The sequence below is a fragment of the Hemiscyllium ocellatum genome, chromosome 10, assembly GCF_020745735.1.
Source record: "Hemiscyllium ocellatum isolate sHemOce1 chromosome 10, sHemOce1.pat.X.cur, whole genome shotgun sequence".
Classification (NCBI taxonomy): Eukaryota; Metazoa; Chordata; class Chondrichthyes; order Orectolobiformes; family Hemiscylliidae; genus Hemiscyllium; species Hemiscyllium ocellatum.
Window position 1 is genome coordinate 103,767,791 of NC_083410.1, and position 20,973 is coordinate 103,788,763.

The window sequence follows — 20,973 nt, forward strand, 5'->3', positions numbered from 1 at the left end:
TGCTTTATTGAGGTTTGTTTCAGAGAACATCTCTGGGATACTCACACCCACCAACCCCACTGCCCCATGGCTGAACACTTCAATTCCCCCTCCCACTCCACCAAGGCCTTGCAGGTCTTGAGCCTCCTCCATCGCCAAACTGTTACCACCCGATGCCTGGAGGGAGAACACTGTGGGTGACACGGTGGCTCAGTGGTTAGCACCGCTGCCTCCCAGCACCAGGGTCCCAGGTTCGATTCCAACCTTGGGTGACTGTTTATGTGGAGTTTGCATGTTCTCCCTGTGTCTGCATGGGTTTCCTCCCATAGTCACAAAGATGTGCAGGTCAGGTGAATTGGCCATGCTAAATTGCCCATAGTGCTAGGTGCATTAGTCAGAGGGAAATGGGTCTGGGTGGGTTACTCTTCGGTGGGTTGATGTGGACTGGTTGGGCTGAAGGGCTTGTTTCTATACTGTAGGGAATCTAATCTAATTAATATTCCACATTGGGGCCCTGCAACCATACGGGATCAATGTGGATTTTAACAGATTCCTCATTTTCCCTGCCCGACATTATCCCAGTCCCCAGCCTCCAACTCGGCACCACCCTCCTGACCTGTCCATCACCTGTCCCATCTAACCGCTCCACTCCCCTTCATCTATCTATTGCATTCTTAGCTACCTCACCCCCAACCCCACCCCTTCCCATTTATCTCTCAGCTACCTTGACCAACAAACCTCATTCCTCTTGCAGGGCTCCTGCCCTAAGCGTTGATTCTCCTGCTACTCGGATGCTGCCTGACCTGCTGTACTTTTCCAGCACCACACCCTTGACATTGAATACAGGAGTTGGGAGGTCATGTTGCAGCTGTACACGACATTGGTAGTCCACTTTGGAATACTGTGTGCAATTCTGGTCTCCCTCCTATCAGAAGGATGTGGTGAAACTTGAAAGGGTTCAGAAAGGATTTACAAGGATGGTGCCAGGGTTAGAGGGTTTGAGCTTTGGGGGGAGGCTGAACAGGCTGGGGCTGTTTTCTCTGTAGTGCCGGAGGCTGAGAGGTGACCTTATAGAGGTTTATAAAATCATGAGGGGCATGGACAGGATAAATAGACAAGGTCTTTTCCCTGGGTTGGATGATTCTGGGCAAAGGTTCAGGATGAGAGGGAAAAGATTTAAAAGGGACCTAAGGGGCAACATTTTCACACAAAATGTGGTGCACGTATGGAACGAGCTGCCAGAGGAAGTGGTGGAGACTGGTACAATGACAACATTTAAAAGGCATCTGGATGGGTATATGAATAGGAAGGGTTTAGAGGGATATGGGCCAAGTGCAGGAAAATTGGGCTAGATTAATTTAGGATATCTGGTTGGCAAGGATGGGTTAGACCGAAGGGTCTGTTTCCGCGCTGTACATTTGTATAACTCTATGACTCTGTAACAGTGGGAAGAAGCTGTTCATGACTCTTGTGGAGTTTGTATCTTCTCTCAGTTCCTGCTGGGTGCTCTGGGTTTCCTCCCACAGTCCAAAGACTTCGAGGCTCAATGGATTGGCCATTGGAATTGCAAGGTTATGGGGTTAGGGTCTGGGTCTGGCCGCATGCTCTTAGGCAAGTCAGTCTTCAGAGACCTGATGGGCTGAAAGGCCTCTTTCCACACTGTCGGGATTCTATGATTCTTAATTGCTCAGGCCAGTGAGGAATGCGAATAACAAAGAGCAATTCAGGTTGTCCTGCTTTGTTTACAACGAATAAAGCTCAGAGGGGAAACTAAGCTAGGACATCATGGGTTTGAGTTCCACCTTAGTGAGTTGAGCACATGAACTCCACTGAAATTGTAAGTGCCGTGCTGAATTCTGAACTCTCAGAGACGCTGTCTTCCAGACCAGGCCTTTATCTGCCATCAAATAGATGTTAAAAATTTCCCAGAACTCACATAAGGGGATTGGATGTGTCCTGTCCAATATCTATCCCTCAGGCTGAAAAACAGATGCTGTTGACTTCATCATTGTGTGCCGCACCTTGCTGTACGCATCGTTGGCCGCAAAACACTTTGGGGTATTCTGAGGCCATGAAATACTTTTATTTCTTGTCTCTTCCGCTCTCTTCCAGATGATCTTATTCCACTGAGTTATCTCCACCACCCCGCAACAAGTTATTAATGCATCCCTTGCCCTTAATATGAAACGTATGAAAATTCCTGGAAAGAGAGACACGTTGCTTTCCGTCTCGTACCGTCAGGACGATCACTAAAATGCCAAACTCCCAACAATCACATTTGAAATCTGGCATTCTTGTGTTTGTCCGGATATGCATAAGACAAAAAAAAAGACTTGGCAACATACCTCAATAGGCCTCTGTGCTCCCAAGTAACTGGTTGAAAATTGGTTTAGTGCATGACGTAGCGTAATGGAGGAACTCAGTAGTAACTCCATAATTGCTGGAAATTCAATACGAAGCAAGGAAGCTTTCACACTTGCAAGAAGTAGTTTGTTGACATAAGTGTTTTTTTTGAGTCAACTGTTAATTGTGAGAACAAAGTACTGATGGCCATCCTGTAGTTTGGTTTTTCATTATTCATTCATTCATAGGATGTGGGCATCGCTGGCTAGCCCAGCATCCTTTGCCCATTCCTAATTGCCCAGAGGGTAGTTAAGAGTCAACCCCATGGCTGTGGGTCTGGAGTCACATGTAAGCCAGACCAGATAAAGATGATAGTTTTCTTCCCTGAAGGACATTACTGAACCATAAGGGTCTTTAATTCCAGATTTCTATTGAATTCAAATGCCAGCATCTGCCATGGCAGGATTCAAACCTGGCATCCCAGAACATTACTTGGGTCTCTGGATTAACAATCCAGCAATAGTACAATCTGGCTGCTGTCTCCTCTATGTCTGTGTACAGGGCTATTCAGCTAATGACCAAATAGTTCCTGTTCTCAACTTTCATGCCCATGAGAATACTCACTGTTCTTCAAATCTACTGCTTAGACTGTAAAGCGCTTCAGGATGCTCCTGACTGTTAAAAGCTGTTAAATAAACAAAGGTCTCCCTTTTTTATTGTCTTTAAATCATAGCTCTGTAATGAAGCTCCCCTATTTGATGGGATGAGCATGTACCTTTCAGAGGGCACATATTAAAGTGCCCTGGAGTCTCCCTGCCTCTATTCCTGAAGTCGATTTTCCTGCTCCTCGGATGCTGCCTGAGCTGCTGTGCTTTTCCAGCACCACTCTAATCTAAAAAAAAAGCCCTTCGCTATTTGCCGCAAGACAATATTGTGGTGCAACATTCCATGACTCTGGCAGACAGAACACAGCAAGGTTCATATGGATCAGTCATGTCTGCATAGCCTCCCAGTTGCCATCATCTGCAATATCATCTGAAAGAACTCACCCTCACTGCTTTATCAACATGCGCTGATACCATATATACTCTGGTAAAAGTCAAAGGTGACCCCATATATTTGGCCAAAGGATCTGGAATTTTCCATTTATCTTGTGTAAAAGCTGACCCAAGTTCTGCACTGACAACACATCAACATTTGTGAGTCAAGGTGTTACCCTGTCCATAAATGTAACGATGAGGAAATGAATTTTTGTTTCCCTGCTATTCTGTGACAATTCACACCAATTTGGCATGAAAGTTTAAGACGTATCAGGTCAAAGTCAGGTGACAACCTGCCTTTGTGTGCAGCTCAGCTGAGCCACGTTCCCCTGTAGCTCTCTAGTGGAGTACAGTCATATTACCATAATTCATTGTGTTTCTTTTCTTTATTCATTTAGAGATCAAGGAGAAAGTGAGGTCTGCAGATGCTGGAGATCAGAGCTGAAAATGTATTGCTGGGAAGGCGCAGCAGGTCAGGCAGCATCCAAGGAGCAGGAGATTCGACGTTTCGGGCATAAGCCCTTCTTCAGGAATGAGGAAAGGGCTTTCCTCATTCCTGAAGAAGGGCTTATGCCCGAAACGTCGAATTTCCTGTTCCTTGGATGCTGCCTGACCTGCTGCGCTTTTCCAGCAACACATTTTCAGCTCATTTAGAGATCAATTGGGTTTCTGCTAATGATACAGTATGTTGGACTGTGTATGAATTTCATCTCCTCTAAAGTAGTATCCATGTAATAGTCAACCCCATAAATTTAACTTTAAAAGAATCAGTCTACAAAATTTGACATTTACATTAGTATATACTATATTTGGTACATTTCACGATAAACAGAATAACACACCATTTTCACCATGTTTGGGAAGAGGATCAACTGAAAACTCAGATTTGCACAAGCAACCCAGGTGGTCTGGCAGCTCAGTAGTTAGCACTGCTGCCTCACAGCGCCTGGGACCTGGCTTCGATCCCACCTTTGGGTGTGAGGTTTGCACATTCTCCCTGTGTCTGTGTGGGTTTCCTCCCACAGTCCAAAGATGTGCAGGTTAGGTAGAATGGCCATGCTAAAGTGCCCAGGGATGTGCAGGCTAGATGGGTGAGTCATGGGGTTATGGGCTTGGAGTGGGTTGGAAAGCTTTTAGGAGGGTAGTTGTGGAGTCAAATAGCCTCCTCTAGCACTGTAAAAATTCTATAAACTATGTTGCCATTTTGGCCAAAGTCATGTTTGGGATTGCACCAACATTATCAAATACATGAGGCTGCCTGACGCATTGCTGAAAATTATTTGAGTGCCTCCAGTTGCATCATCTACCTCCATCACCCCCAGCACTTGGCTCTTAAAATACACTCAGGGTCTAATCCTTGCAAAGGTATGGGGTTAGATGTCCAGAACTTCCAAAATCTAATTGACTCCCAGGTTACAGATCAGCTCCCTAGGCCTTGGAGGTACCTCTTGTGAAGTATGAAAGTGCAGGCTTGCTTCAAAGTGAGTTAAGCTGTTGCACCAACCATTACAGCGTGAAAGGAGGACCACTCCCTGAGCAGTGGGGCACTGGCAGATGGGCCCAGCGGAACCCCACCTGCCCGCCTCCCCACGCCATTCCACGTTCCGAACCAGGGAAGGAATGATCCGTCGCTACTGATCGGCAGCTGTCAAGAGTCCATTCGCCCCGTGTGCTGCCTCTCAGCACATAATGGCTTCATTCAGCGGCCTCTGATCGAGCCTGGAAAGTGTTGGTAAAGAAATCCGACAGATTTCAGACAACCTTTCTGCACTTTGCACTGACACGGAGCTTTCTCGCTCTCTCTCTCTCTCTCTCTCTCCTCCTCATTTCCACCTTCCATCTTCCCCCTCCCCACCCTGCCACACACCCTCTATGTTTGCATTACAGATTTTGCCAGGGACAACATAAATATTCATCAGCTGATATTTGCAGTAGCCGCAGAACTATAAATGGGCTAGATTACCTTCCTGTATACACCGTTACATCTACAACAAGACAGCTTCTGGTGTTTGCTTTCAGCCAAATGACATTTTCCAAAACCTCCAAAGTACTCTCCAGGGTTTTTAAAATCAGCCAAGCTTTAATGTGCTAAGCAGAAATACTGTCTGCCTTTTATTTGTCTAGGGATTACAGGAAAATATATATTACTTCTCAAGTCTTTAAACTTATTCATGCCTTAACATAATAGGCCGAAGTGTTGGCAGGTCTGCTCCCTGCATCTCAGCACACTGCTTTTCTCATGCTCGTTACAACATTTTCTCCTTTGAAATAAAAATCAGCAAGATGTAAACCGCTGAGCCCAAAATAAAAACGCAAAGATATTTCGACCGTCTTGTTGCAGTCCGCAGGACTGATTTTGTTTTAAAAAAAAACAAAACACTCAACAGGATGCTTTTTCGAAAACACACAGCACTTGGCCTTTTAGCGTTCACTATTCACGAGATTGGCAGTGAAGTACTTTGGGCCATCCTGAGATTTTGCAAGGCGCTACATAAATGCAAGTCTTCTCTGCTCCCAACTTTGCATCTGCCCACATCAGCAAAATCTAGAGAATCCAAGGTGTACCTTCCATAACTCATATACTGTTGTCAGCAGCAGGGGTCTGTAGAAATGCATGCATATGAATGCATGTTTTCCCTTCGCTAAATATTATTGTAATCGAATTGCAGTTTACCATGCAAATACTCCACCTGTTTTGTGAGTTTATCGTAATGATATGAAATTTCTAAATGATCCAAATTAATGAATTTGAGAGGCATTTGATGATGAATCCAGACTTCCAAGTCTCTCACTAACCTGACATTTCTGGTCCTATGTCTTTACCTTTGGCAGTCTAGCTCAAGTATGGTATTTGGTACGCTTACCTGTCGTGGTCAGTGCATTGAGTATAGGAGTTGGGAGGTCATGTTGTGGCTGTACAGGACATTGATTAGGCCACTTTTGGAATACTATTTTGATTCAGATCGCCCAGCTATAGGAAAGATGTTGTGAAACTCAAAAGGGTTCAGAAAAGATTTACAAGGCTGTTGCCAGGGTTGAAGGATTTGAGCTACAGGGAGAGGCTGAACAGGCTGGGCCTGTTGTCCCTGGAGCATCGGAGGCTGAGGGGTGACCTTACAGAGATTTATAAAATCAGGAGGGGCATGGATAGGGTAAATAGTTGAGGGATTTTTCTCCCCGGGTAAAGGAGTCAAAAACTAGAGGGTATAGGTTTATGGTGAGAGGGGAGAGATATAAAAGAGACCTAAGGGGCAACTTTTTCACACAGAGGGTGGCGTGTGTATGGAATGAGCTGTTTGAGGAAGTGGTGGAGGCTGGTACAATTACAGTATTTAAAAGGCATTTGGATGGGTATTTGCATAGGAAGGGTTTAGAGGAATCTGGCCCAAGTGCTGGCAAATGGGATGAGATTAATTTAAAGAATCAGGAAGGCATGGATGAGTTGGACTGAAGAGTCTGTTTCCATACTGTATATCTCTCTTACTCAATGACTCTAAGTAGTCATTTCTAGTACAGGGTATGATAAACTTTGTCAACTATGGGCAGTTCAGTGGTTAGCACTGCTGCCTCACAGCGCCAGAGACTCGGGTTCAATTCCCGCCTCAGGTGACTGACTGTGTGGAGTTTGCACATTCTCCCCGTGTCTGCGTGGGTTTCCTCTGGGTGCTCCGGTTTCCTCCCACAATCCAAAAATGTGCAGATCAGGTGAATTGGCCATGCTAAATTGCCCGGAGTGTTAGGTGCAGGGGTAAACATAGGGGAATGGGTCTGGGTGGGTGCGCTTCGGCGGGTCGGTGTGAACTTGTTGGGCCGAAGGGCCTGTTTCCACGCTGTAAGTAATCTAATCTAAAAACAACTGTTGTCGGGGAAGGCTTCACTGAGATTGCACTGAAGTAAGCTGTTGGGGTAGAGAAAAGACATAACTGATAGTTCTCTATACCCTGACCTGGGAATGCATACTTTGTGCTGGTCATCAGGTGCCCAAGTTAACTCACTCCCCTGTACTAACATCAACAAATCTTAGTGAGTAATAAATTGATGGAGTCCTTAATATCATGGAATTGACTATTCAGTCAATGGGGAATTGATTCAGTGAATGAAATGCTCATTAAGTACAATTGTGAATGTAGTTGAATGTGTTCCTGGGCTGTATCATGAGCGAAATATTGGCTCCAATCATTCTCTCTTCATTTTAAATCATACTGACATTTTTTTTTACATTCAATAAAAGAATTCTGAGTAGACTGTTTACAAGATAGAACTTTAACGATGTAATTCTCTGTGCAATTATTAGGTACAGTGTAAGCACTTGGTCATGGCAAGGCTAGATAAACATGACTCTTCTAAATATCACTTCGGTATTTATGCATCTAGGCCATGTGTCCTAATAACTGCTTGATTATATCTTCCAGCGGATCCCTTTAGGCAGCTCACAACAGGCAGACTCGCCTGCTTTTCCAGCACCATTCTAATCTAGACTCCCTAAATAGCCAAGCTTGAAGAACTCAGTGCCCTGAGGGAAGGAATTCCAGGATATTGACTCAGTGACAGTGAAAGAACAGCGATACATTTCCAAATCAGGACAGCAAGTGACTTGGAGGGGAACTTGAAATGGATGGTGTTCCCATGTAACTGCTTTCCTTGTCCTTCTAGATGGAAGGAGTCATTGGTTTGGAAGGTGCTGCCTGAGGATCTTTGGTGAATTTCTACAGTGCATCTTGTAGGTGGTACACACTGCTGCTACTGAGCATTGGTGGTGGAGGGAGTAGATGCTTATGGATGTGGTCCCAATCAAGCAGGCTGCTTTTTCCTGGATAGTGTCAAGCTTCTTGAGAGTTGTTGGGGCTGTACCCATCCAGGCAAGTGGGAAGTCGCATCTCAGTTAGATGTGATTCCATGATTGGACAGTTCTTGCTAAACAATCCCAATTGTTCTAGGTATTGCATTACCAATCTAACTACTGCCCCTTGGCATTCAATTATGTTACCATCACTGAATCTCCACTATCAACATCCTGGGGCTATTATTGACCAGAAACTCAACTAGACTCATCACATAAACACAGCAGTTGCAAAAGCAGGTCAGAAGCTAGGAATATTGCGGCAAGTAACTCACTCCCTGACTCCTCGAAGCCTGTCCACCAAGGCACAAGTCAGGAGTGTGATAGAATATTCTCCACTTGCCTGGATAAGTGCAGCCGAAACAACACTCATGAAACTTGACACCATCCAGGTCAAAGCAGCCCGCTTAATTGGCACCACATCCACAAGTATCCACTCCCTCCATCAATGATGTTCAGTAGCAGCAGTGCGTACCACCTACAAGATGCACTGTAGAAATTCACCAAAGATGCTCAGACACCACTTTCCAAACCCATGACCACTTCCATCAAGAAGGACAAGGGCAGGAGGTACATGGGAACACCGTCACCTTCAGGTTCCCTCCAAGCCTCCCACCATCCTGACTTGGAAGTATATTGCTGTTCCTTCATGGCCGCTGGGTCAAGATCGTGGAATTCCCTCCCTCAGGGCATTGTGGGTCAACCCACAGCAGGTGGACTGCAGCGGTTCAAGAAGGCAGCTCACCCCCACCTTCTCAAGGGGGCAACTAGGGATGGGCAATAAATGCTGGGCCCAGCCAGTAACACCCACATTCCACAAAATGAATATTTTTTAAAAAAAAGGTAAGGTGGTGAACAGTGCATATAGAATGTTTCCTTTATTGAACAAGCTATTGAATGGAAAAGCAGGGTCGTAATGCTGTACCTGTAGAAGATTTGGCTTGGAAATAGCTGGACTTTTGCAGAGAGTTCAGGTCACCAGAACATGGAAGGATATAGTTGCTTTAGAGAAGACAGAGAGGAAAATTACAAGAATGTTGCCAGGGTGTGAAAAATTACAACTTAGTAAGATTACATTTTGATACCTCAGTTCTTAAAGGAGTAAGAAGGACATAGCATCTGTTAGAATGTTCCAAAATGCTTCACCACTACCTGTCATTGTTGTGTTTGGCAGCAAATTTGCAATATTCAACAAATTCCAATAACAAAGAAAACATAAAGCATAGAACATCGAACATTACAGAGCAGTACAGGTCCTTCAGCCCTCGATGTTGTGCCGACCTGTGGAACCAATCTGAAGCCAATCTCACCTACGCTCTTCCATTTTCATCCATATGTCTATCCAATGACCATTTAAATACCCTTAAAGTTGGTGAGTCTACTACTGTTGCTGGCAGGACATTCCACGCCCTTACTACTCTCTGAGTAAAGAACCTACCTCTGACACCTGTCCTATGTTTAGCACTCCTCAAGCTAAAGCTATGTGCCCTCATGCTAGCCATCATCATCTGAGGAAAAAGGCTCTCACTTTCTACCCTATCTACTCCTCTGCTCATCTTGTGTGTCTCAATTGAGTCACCTCTCAGACTTCTTCTCTCTAACAGCCTCAAGTCCCTCAGCCTTTCCTCATCAGACCTTCCCTCCATACCAACATCTTGGTATATCTCTACTGCCCCCTTTCCAACACTTCCACGTCCTTCCTGTAACCAGATAATGAGTCGATTGTTAGAATAGCTATTGGCCAGGACAGAGCAGCAGGATGTGTCTTCCTATTGCTCAGCAATTAACATCAAATGATCATTGGGTTCACTTCGTTATTTAATCCAAAAGGCCTCAATTCTGACTCTCTCAGCAAGCCATGGGGATTTTCAGCTTGGCTTATAAATGGCGTGGGTGGGATATTTCAAGACTAAGGGGCATATTTTTAAGGTGAGAGAAGAAAGATTTGTATTGCGACATTTTCAAATGAGCGTAGACCACAAGCAGGTTGGTCCAACCCATTCTAAAGGATGTGATGATGTGATCGATGCTGCTGCAGTGTCGGTGCTGGAAGGTGGTCCTCACATTTCAATCCTTATCTTGTTAACTTTTAAAATGCAAAACTACAGAGCATTGCACAACTGCATTTCTGTTTTCTATTCTGTAACATTTGGAAGTATTTGGGGCAAAAGGTGTGTTTGCCTTCACAGCAAATGGATTGGAACACAGGAACAGGGATGTCTTTCTGCAATTGGATGTTACACTCATTTCTACAGACTAAAATGGGCATCACCATTGATGTTCTGTCCCACAATCAGTGTGTCAGTATACTGTTGAGAATGACATTATCACCACATGATCACATATGAACTTAGCATACAAAAAAAATCTCAATCTCAGGCCACAATGTGCTACCTCTTGTATGATAGAATCCCTACAGCATGGAAACAAGCCATTCAGCCCATCAGGCTCACACTGACCCTGCAAAGAGCATCCCACTCCATTCCTTCAGTTCCCATGGCTAATCCACCCAACCTACACATCTTTCGACTGGGAGGAAACCCGTGCCAACGCAGGAAGAATGTGCAAACTCCACACAGATGGTCACCCAAGGCTGGAACTGACCCCAGGTCCCTGGCACTGTGAGGTAGCAGTGCTAACCACTGAGCCAATGTGCTGCCAGGAACTGTGTGGCTTAGGATAGCCCAAGGACTGAAGTGGCTGTGACTGTAATGAATGTATACATGAGGAATTGTATTAATTATACTGACTCTTCCATTGCCCTGTTACCAAGATCTTGTTCTACACTAAAAGAGCTATCATAGGTGTTTCTCCATCAGACACAAATACACTGCTTGTGGCAAGACCCACGATATGGTGATAGATCAACCACAATCACCAATTTAGTATGCCAGAGGACAAGCCTGGCTTCCATGTGAGGTCAAATTCTGACTGAAACAGAAATTGTTGGAGAAACTCAGCAGGTCTGGCAGCTTGTGAGGCAAGAGAAAGCAGAGCTAACGTTGTCGGAGAGCGGAGTGGAACTCCTTTGAGGTGGGCACTCCTGGAGGAGATGTGGCACTGAGTTAAACATGAAACAAAAAAAAAACAAAGACATGCGGGCACGGGAAATCAGAAACAAAAACAGAAACTGTAAAACAGAAGGAGGGTCACTGGACCCAAAACGTTACCCCTGCTTTCTCTCTCCTCAGAGACTGCCAATCTTGCTGAGTTTATCCAGCAATTTCTGATTTTGCTTCTGCATTCCAGCTGCACTGTAGAAATTCACCAAAGATCCTTAAACAGCACCTTCCAAACCTACAACCACCTCCATCTCGAAGGACAAGGGCAGCAGATACTTGGGAACAACACCCCCTGCAAGATCCCCCTCCAAGCCACTCGTCACCCTGACTTGAAAATATACTGTTGTTCCTTCACAGTCATTGGGTCAACATCCTGGAAATCCCTCCCTACTGGCATTGTGGGTCAACCCACAGCAAGTGGTCTGCAGTAATTCAAGATGGCAGCTCACCCCCACCTTCTCAAGGGGACAAATAGGGATGGGCAATAAATGCTGGCCAGCCAGTGGCGCCCAAGTCCCACAAATGAATAAAAAAAATCTGCAAATTCTTTTGGTTTCAGAGTGTGGCTGAGCTGATCGGGTCCTTTTATTGAGATGGCTCTTCCAACTGCCTGAAGTGATCAGACTCAGTCCCAGTCTCTTACATTCACTTGCATTGAGTGCCATGTAGGACAGAGAAAACTGTACACCAAGTGCTAGCTTTTAATAAATGTAACAGCCTTCTCCCACCAGGATCTTCAAATTGTCTCAGGAGCTTGTTTCTCCCCAACAATAGCAACATGATCCTAGCGCATGAGACTCCAGACGCATTGTCTTCCCCATCTGTCTCCCACCTTCACTGGCACTTGGCTATGACCAGGAGTACCAGGAGCCAGCCAATACCACCTCAATAATCTCAGAGTAGAAATCCCAGTACTAGGAAGTTTGAGTTGGAGATGTGAACTTCAAATACTCTGTTCCTGATGAGAACCAGGGGACGGGAGAGGGATGTGTATCATGAAAATCTTTCCAGTGTGCTTCGGGAAGGAAGATTGGCATTTCTGTAGCACCCTTCACCACAATAGACAGCCAGACAGCAGTTTTACTGACAATGACGTGCAATGTAGTAAAGGTTATGATCCAAGACAGCATAGCAAGATCCCACAAGCACCGTGGTGAGAATGGCCAGATGCTCTGGGCTGAATCATATGTTTCCTTTTTTCTACCAAGTGTCAGTTTTGTCGAGGTTTATGGAGGATTTTGCTCCCTGGGTCCTCACGGATTTCCTCGCGGCCATCTGGCCTCACTAACCATCGACCCTCCTCCTACAGCGCCCCCTCTTGTCCGAGACAGCCCCAATTTTGGCACTCTCCGCACCCAGAAACACTCACCCGTCAGTGACGTTCCAGAACGGACCAGCGTCCCCAGCATCAGCGCTAGCTTTAAAATCTCAATCAGGCAGTCAATCCAGGACTGCCTAGCATTGCTCTTGCCATTTGCCCTAGGGCTGTGGCAGAGTAGGGAAAATCAGTGCCTTGTATTTGTGGACAGGGAGCTGGGGATCCTGCTGGATGAGTCAGGGTAGAGATGGAACATCCTCTTTCCCAGGACCAACAGAGGATGCCACAACCCCAGGCCATATCCACCAGGTCTGAGGCTCCCATCTGAGGCAGTGCACTCTCATAGGAGTAGGAAGAAGGTTACTCTACCAGGCCACGTGCCACCATTTTCTCTCCAATGCCCCACCCCCACTCTCTCTCTGATACTGTACCCTCCATTCACCCAGGCTCATGCTCTACCACTCTCACTATTGCCTTCAACATTTTTCATCACTGAACCCTCACGCATCACAAACCCCAACAGTACTGATCCTCTGCGCTCAAGATTAGACTGTTGCTGGAAAAGCACAGCAGGTCAATCAGCATCCGAGGAGCAGGCAAATCGATATTTCAGGATTGAAGGGCTCCTGCCCAAAACGTTGATTCTCCTGTTCCTCGGATGCTGCCTGACCTGCTGTGCTTTGCCAGCACTACTCTAATCTTGACTCTAATTTCCAGAATCTGCAGTCCTCACTTTCGCCTGATCCTCTGCGCTGTCCACTCACTCACTAGTGACAGCTCCCGACCCACACAAACAGCTGTGGCATCCACTTCCATCTCACCTTATACCTGCTTTTCCCTCAGTACCAACAGGCCTACAATAAGGCAGAGAGAGTCAAGATGGGAGGTGGGCTGCCTGACATTGGGCACCTCACACCCCTGCCATCCTGTCTCGGAACACCCTGACTGACTGTGTCCAAGTCTCTGGCCTGGGATCAGAGACCGCCCTTTGGCATGGCCAGACAACGGAGCGTGGTATCTCTGGCTGAGGCGAAACGTTACAAAAGGGCAAGATACAACAGGGATGTTGAGAGCTCAAGGTGAATGAATTCTCTGAGAGTGAATGAAGACCCAGAGATAGATTCTGATCCAGTCCATGAGCTGGGTGTGTGGCCCTGCGGCACTATGTTCTTGCTGCAACATTATAATGATAGATGCCAGTGCAGTCCAAGGTGTAGCATTGAAATGTAGAGGTATTCTGTAAGAAAGCCTAGCCAGTGCAGGGAGAAGCGAGCCCTCCTGGAAAGGGCCCAGCTTGGAGCGACTGTGGGCCTACGGATTAAGAATGTTCAGTAATGCTTGATGTATTTACGTTATTTCTTTAACTTCTATTTCTAAGAAGATTGCATTTTTTTTTAAAGAATTAGAATCCCTACAACGTGGACACAGGCCCTTTGGCCCAACAAGTCCACACTGACCCTCCAAAGAGTATCCCACCCAGGCCCATTTCCGAACCCTACATTTACCCCTGACTAAGCACCTAGCCTACACATCCCTGAACACTGTGGGCAATTTAACAAGGCCAATTCACCCTAACATGCACGTTGCTGTGATTGTGGGATGAAACCAGAACACCCGGAGGAAACCCATGCAGACACGGGGAGAACACGCAAACTCCACACAGACAGTCGCCCAAGGATGGAATTGAACTCAGGTCTCTGGCACTGTGAGGCAGCAGTGCTAACCACTGAGCCACTGTGCTGCCCCTTTTTCTACTTATGTAATAAAAGAAATTGTTCCCAGGTATTTTGCACTTAAGATGATACCGTGTCTGGTAAAATTGTGCACTTTTCACTGCATACTTGTAGCCCCCACGCTGGTCGTTCTGCTATAATGTGCGCTTCATTAATGCGAATTTGTTGTAATATGATCAATGAATTGGGGACACTGTTTACAAAGTGCGAACTTTTAAAAGGTGTGCTGGCTGTAACACGATTACATCACCAACACTTTAAGCATTGTTTCTAAAGCATGATTTTTCTACAAGAACACAACCATCGCGCTACGGAAGAACTACCTAGACTTGAGTACAGGTGACAATAAAACCTAAATCTAAATCTAAAGTGAATCAGAGACATGCCACAGGGACCTAAATAGACAAGCTGGAGGCTGGAAGGAAACAGCAAACATCAGGAGGTGGAGAAGTCAACGTTTCGGGTCTAACCCTTCTTCACAACAACTCTGTGAGCTCCTCAACCTTCCAGCTCTTTGACCACACGGTGTACCCTCCTGATTGTCCACCTTGGATTACAGCAACTGCAGTATTTTTGTCTCTGATAAGGGTTCTCAGAGGCTGGCATATGTCAGATGCCAATCTCCATGAACATGGGATACATGTGGCTCATGCCCATGGTAGACAGACAGGAGGCTGGAAGCCAGGCAGCATCATGGGGTGCAGAAGTCAACGTTTTGGGTGTAACCTTTACATGACATGTTGCTGTCCAACATGGAAGTTCTTCACAAACATCAGCGAAGTCAACAAGAACTCGTTCTGACATCCATGTGGTGAATTCTCAGACTCCCTGGTTAGTCTTGCACATTAGTGAGGCACGGTGTACAGTTTATAAGGTCATTAACAAACAATAACCCCCCCTTGATAAGCAATTCATCACTTCCCAGAGAGGATTCTTGCTGGGAACTTAGTTCCAAGATGCAACAAATTGCCCCCAGCTTCGCTGCACACCTCATGTGATTCTACCAGATTTCTCACCATAGGCCCACAGAGGTCAGGCCCCTATAAGATTCTGCCTTCTTTTGTTTTTAATATTCATTCATGGGATGCGGGCCATCACCGGCTAGGCCAACAGTTATTGCCCATTTCTAATTGCCCAGAAGCGGTTCAAAGTCAACCATAATGCTGTGGGTCTGGAGTCACAAGTAGGCCAGACCAGGTAAGGATGGCAGCTTTCTTGCCTGAAGGACATGAGTGAACTAGATGGATTTTCCCTCAACAATTACAATGGATTCATGGTTATCATTAGACACTTAATTCCAGCCTTCTTTTTTTTATTGGATTCCAATTCCACCATTTGCTGTGGCGGGATTCGAACCCAGATCCCCAGAACGTTATTTGGGTCTCTGAATGAATCGGAGAAAGGGAGGACTGCAAATGCTGGAAATCAGAGTCAAACAGCGTGGCGCTGGAGAAGCACAGTAAGTCAGGCAGCATCTGAGGAGCAGAAGAGCTGACATTTGGGCATAGGCCCAATGAATAATCCAGCGACAATGCCATTTGGCCATCACCACCTCTTCAGCAGTGCTGAATTTTGATACAAGGCAGTGTGAGGACTCAATATGCAGATGGCTTGTATTATTATAGACTGATTGTCATCAATCTATCTCAGTCAAAACATTTTTTTTAAAATACCATTTTATTGTAATGTTGAGGTCGAACAGTGTTAATTATTTATGAGGGAATTCAACAGACATGGCGTATTCCAAAACCCTGATGTTTCGCAAGCTTTCCTAATGACAGTGTGACAAAGCTTCAACACGGTCTGAATGGATCCGAATGTGATTGATGGCTTTTTAATAACTGACAATGATTCGGAGTCGAGGTTATTATAACATACTCACTGATGCAATACTTTGTCAGATGAAGCAATAGGAATGAATTTCCCAATGTCGGTTTGTACTCCAGCTTGCGAAGCAGATCTTTTTCCATTACATTCTGACTAGACACTCAGGAAAAATCCGCAGCTGTTCTATTCCATGGAACATATGTAAAAGATGTTTTTCAAAACTGTAAAAATGGGGTGAATTTAGTGCAGAAGTGATGGATATCTTTCTCTCTGAATTTTAACACCAGTTGTGTCCCGTACCTACGAGATACCGAATGCTGAGTTTATGACGGCAATTACATTTTGACTTCAGTTATTTCACACAGACACAAGTAGTCCTTCGACTGATTGAAATAACTCAACTACATTGCCGCTGATCTGAATCTTAAAACCCACCTCAGGCCTGTGAGCCTTCATACCCTGATGAAGACAGAGCAGCGCTCTGAAAGCTTGTGATTTCAAATGAACCTGTCGGACTACATCCTAGTGTTGTGTGACTTCTGACCTTGTCCAGCCCCGTCCAACATCGGCACGTCCACATCCTGACCTTGTTAGACCCTGGCATAACAAAAAGCCACCCATCACAGCCCTGAAATTTTCAATCCACCCTCCAGCCTGGGGTAGTTATTTCTGTTTTCTCACCCTCCAGGTGAAGAAACGTTTTTGCAAAGATGCGATTTTGGAAATTACACAAGCATTAACCAGCCAATGGAGAGACCTCTAAACCTGTACATTATTATGGACTGAAGTAAAGAAATTACAAAGAAAGGGTTGAGTTAAATCAGCTTCTACAGTCCCACAGATCAATAAACATAGGAATGTAGAAAATTGGAATAGGAGGCATTCAGCCCTTTGAGCCTGCTCTGTCATTCAGTATGATTTGATACCCTACAGTGTGGAAACAGGCTCTTCAGCCCAACCAGTCCTCCGAAGAGTAACCCACCCAGACCCATTTCCCTCTGACTAATGCACCTAACACCATGGGCAATTTAGCACGGCCAATTCACCTGACCTGGGACTGTGGGAGGAAACTGGAGCACCTAGAGGAAACCCACACAGACACGGGGAGAACGTGCTAACTCCACACAGACAGTCACCAGAGGCTGGAATCTAACCTGGGACCCTGGTGTTGTGAGGCAGCAGTGCTAACCACTGAGCCACCGTGCTAACCACTTAACTCACTATGTTCCCAATTTCTCCATATGCCCTTTAACCCTAATATATATCTAAGTCCTTCTTGAAGCATTCAATGTTTTAGCCTCAAATGCTTTCTGTAGCAGAGAATTCCACAAGCTCCCCACACTCTGGGTAAAGAAATTTCTCCTCATCCCAGTCCTGAATGGCCCACACCATATCATTGGAATGTGATCCCTGGTTCTGGATTCACTGCTCTTTAGGAACATCCTTGTAGTTTCAGTGGAATCCCCACTCATTCCTCTAAACTTCAGTGAATATATGACTTGGAGGTGCCAGTGTTGGACTGGGGTGGACAAAGTTACAAATCACACAACACCAGATTATAGTCCAACAGGTTGATTTGGAGGCACTAGCTTTTGGAGCGCCACTCCCTCATCAGGTAGTTGGACTAAACTTGGTGTTGTGTGATTTTTAACTCAGTGAATATAATCCTAACTGATCCAGTCTCTCTTCATGCATCAGTCCTACCACCCCAAGAATCAGTCTGGTAAAAATTCACTGCCCTCCCCCTGTAGCCAGAACATCCTTCTTCTGATGAGGAAACTAAAACTGATCACAATATTCGAGGTGCACCCAAAACTCCAGGTGTGGGCGACAAAGTGTGCATTACAGTTAAACTCTGAAGCTGCAATCATACTTTGTATGTTTGTCATTATCTAAGTGCCATATTGAATGACACAGGTGACCATGAGTTTCCAAGCATTCTTCTCACAGCAACAGTGAAGACCTCATTATTGGATGTCTGCATCAAGTGAGTCTTTCATCCTAAACCATATGGACAGAACAGACAAGGGGAAATTGTTCCCACTTGTGAAAGGATCAAGAATGAGAGAGTACAACATTAAATTAATTGACAAAAAGAAGCAAACACAATACCAGGAATGGTATTTATCAAAAATTATCAAACACTTGTGCTTATCAAGTAGTTATCAATGGAATGCACTGCCTGAGAGTCTGGTAGAGGTCTAGTTCAATAATGCATTAAAAAGGAAGTTAAACCCAGGAATGTTGGGCAGAACTACAGGGAGAATGGCGCAAAGTGACTTGTTTCTTTGGAGAACCAGCACTGAAATGATGGGTTGAATGGCTTTTGGCTGCGCTGTGATACCTCTGTCATTTGGTCAAGGTGTTTCCTTCACAGTCAACCTTTAGCTGTGCTTCCATTATTCCCTTGCATTGGGTCAATTTGGTTCCAGTCCTATTGTGCAGAAAACAGTCTGAAGAAGTCCATCTTTCTTCTTTTGAGAGTACCTAAGGGTTTTCTCATCCTTCAGACCTCGTTCAGTACTTTGTCACTCTGTTTTTTATCGACCCACTTTATCCTTAGAATGCAAATCAGGAAAAGGGATCAAACAAAGGATAAGGTGGTAGGAAGCTTACTTTTCGAAGAACTCAACTGCTTGCTGAATCTCATTGAGTTTGTATTTTGGATATGTCAACCCTTAAGCCATAGAAGAGGGTTCATGTGACACATGGTAATGTCCATATGTCTGATCTAGGAGGCCCGGGTTGAAGGTCCATCTGCTTCATAGGCGCATAATATCTCTGAACAAGGTGATGAGAAAATATCTCAAACACTACAGGTATTCTGATCACTTTAGATTAGATTCTCTACAGTATGGAAACAGGCCATTTGGGCTTACAAGTCCACACCAATCCTCCATAGACTAACCCACTCCCCCCCCTAACTAATACACCTAACACTATGGGCAATTTTCCATGGCCAATTCACCTGCACATCTTTGAATTGCAGGGGGAAATCCACACAGCCATGGGGAGAAAGTGCAAACTCCACATAGACACTCACCCAAGGCTACAATCGAACATAGGTCCCTGGCATTGTGAGGCAGCGGTACTAACCACTGAGCCACAGAAAATATGTGTGAGCATGTGCACAAATTAAGGACTATGTTTCCAACTTTTGACTGTCAATTAATTCAGTGATTTAAAAAAAACAAAATCCTGATACTGCCTGTCAACACGAGCTCAGTGTACCAATATCCCAAAGTTATGCAGGGACATGTACCTGGCAGCGATTTCTGAGCACGTAAGTAAGAGAGTTAATCTCCTGTAGCTAAGTGCAAGCATCTGAATTATGACAATAATTGCATTATTGATTGAACCCAGGTCCCTGGCGCTGTGAGGCAGCAACGCCAACTATTGAGCCATTGCGTCACCCCCAGTGGGGAGTGGTTAGCTCAGTTGGCAATGCATTGTGGGTTTAATTCTGGCACTGGCTGAGATTACCATAAAGGACTTTTCTTCTTAATCTCTCCCCTTGCCTGAGGTGTGGTGAACCTCAGATTAAACCACCACCAGTTGTCTGTCTAATGTAGTTCAGTGGTCCTGTAAGACTAAGGCAACCTTACATTTATCGATGAAGTACATAATTAGTTAAAGCATTTTAACGTACATTGTGACCAAAGGAGTAATGGGACTAGAGGAAGACAGGGCACCCCTCCAACTACAATCATAATATCGCTGTCATCAGCTATGAGTTGCTAAAGAGTACGATTGTCCACCTAGGAAATTCCAGGTGTCACTGGTCATAGGTTTTTTTAGATTAGATTCCCTACAGTAAGGAAACAGGCCCTTCGGCCCAACAAGTCCATACCGACCCTCCGAAGAGTAACCCACCCAGACCCATTCCCCTACATTTATCCCTGGCTAATGCATCTAACACTGTGGGTAATTTAGCATGGCCAATCCATGGATGTAGGTTTGCTCGCTGAGCTGGAAGATTCATTTCCAGACATTTCGTTACCCTACTAGGTAACATCTTCAGTGGGCCTCAGGTAAAGCAATGCTGAACATTCCTACTTTCTATTTATATGTTTGGGTTTCTTTGGGTTGCTGATGTTATTTCCTGTGGTGATGTTATTTCCTGTGGTGAAGTCACTTCCTGTTCCTTTTCTCAGGGGGTGGTAGATGGGGTCTAACCCGATGTGTTTGTTGATAGAGTTTTGGTTGGAATGCCATGCTTCTAGGAATTCTCATGCATGTCTTTGTTTGGCTTGTGCTAGGATGGATGTGTTGTCCCAGTCAAAGTGGTGTCCTTCCTCATCCATATGTGAGGATACTAGTGACAGAGGATCATGTCTTTAGTTAGACCCCATCTACCATCCCCTGAGAAAAGGAACAGGAAGTGACTTCACCACAGGAAATAACATCACCACAGGAAATTACATCACCAACCCAAACCTATAAACAGAAAGCAGGAATGTTCAGCATCGCTTTGCCTGAGGCCCACTGAAGATGTTACCTAGTAGGTAACGAAATGAACCTTCCAGCTCAGCGAGCAAACCTACATCCAAAGCCTCAACCTGAGCTACAAATCTTTTCAAAATTCACTATGGCCAATTCACCTAACCTGCACATCTTCGGACTGTGGGAGGAAACCCACACAGACACAGGGAAAATGTGCAAACTCCACACACACAGTCGTCCAAGGCCAGAATTGAACCCAGGTCCCTGGTACTGTGAGGTAGCAGTGCTAACCACTGAGCTATCATGCTGCCCATTAGGTTCTGTGGGTCCTAGTGTGACTGATGAGCCCAATCCTATAGCCACATCTCTGACATCAATTGTAACAATA